The following is a 284-nucleotide window of genomic DNA, read 5'->3' as shown; positions in this document are numbered from 1 at the left end:
AACCAAGGATGCGATGATTCCACCAAATGATACAAGTGGTATCACCTTTGAAACCGGTTCATTTTATTTCTGAGGTCACTCTGGTAACATGTTACCTTTAACCATTCTAAGCCAGATGAGTAAGTTTTTGTTTTCTTAGGGCTCCTCTGACAAGTGGACAGTGCAGTGGGTGCACCTTTTCCAGAGGTGCCTGGATGGATACTGGAATAGAAGGTTTGTCAGATAGACATTGTGCTGTCAAGAATTTTACCATTAAAGTGCATTATGTAGCAAAAAAAGATACT

The 284-nt window shown here is 40.1% G+C and overlaps 1 non-coding gene across 1 annotated transcript; it reads left to right on the top strand.

Annotated features, from left to right (window-relative positions):
- Positions 1-77, top strand: LOC116897494. The gene has a single exon (XR_004387515.1). It is a non-coding gene; the product is annotated as a small nucleolar RNA SNORD47 (small nucleolar RNA).
- The last annotated feature ends 207 nt before the right edge of the window (positions 78-284 follow it).

The sequence above is a fragment of the Rattus rattus genome, chromosome 3 (assembly GCF_011064425.1).
Source record: "Rattus rattus isolate New Zealand chromosome 3, Rrattus_CSIRO_v1, whole genome shotgun sequence".
Classification (NCBI taxonomy): Eukaryota; Metazoa; Chordata; class Mammalia; order Rodentia; family Muridae; genus Rattus; species Rattus rattus.
The sequence above is the reverse complement of the archived record's forward strand: the minus strand, read 5'-3'. Positions and strand labels throughout refer to the sequence as shown.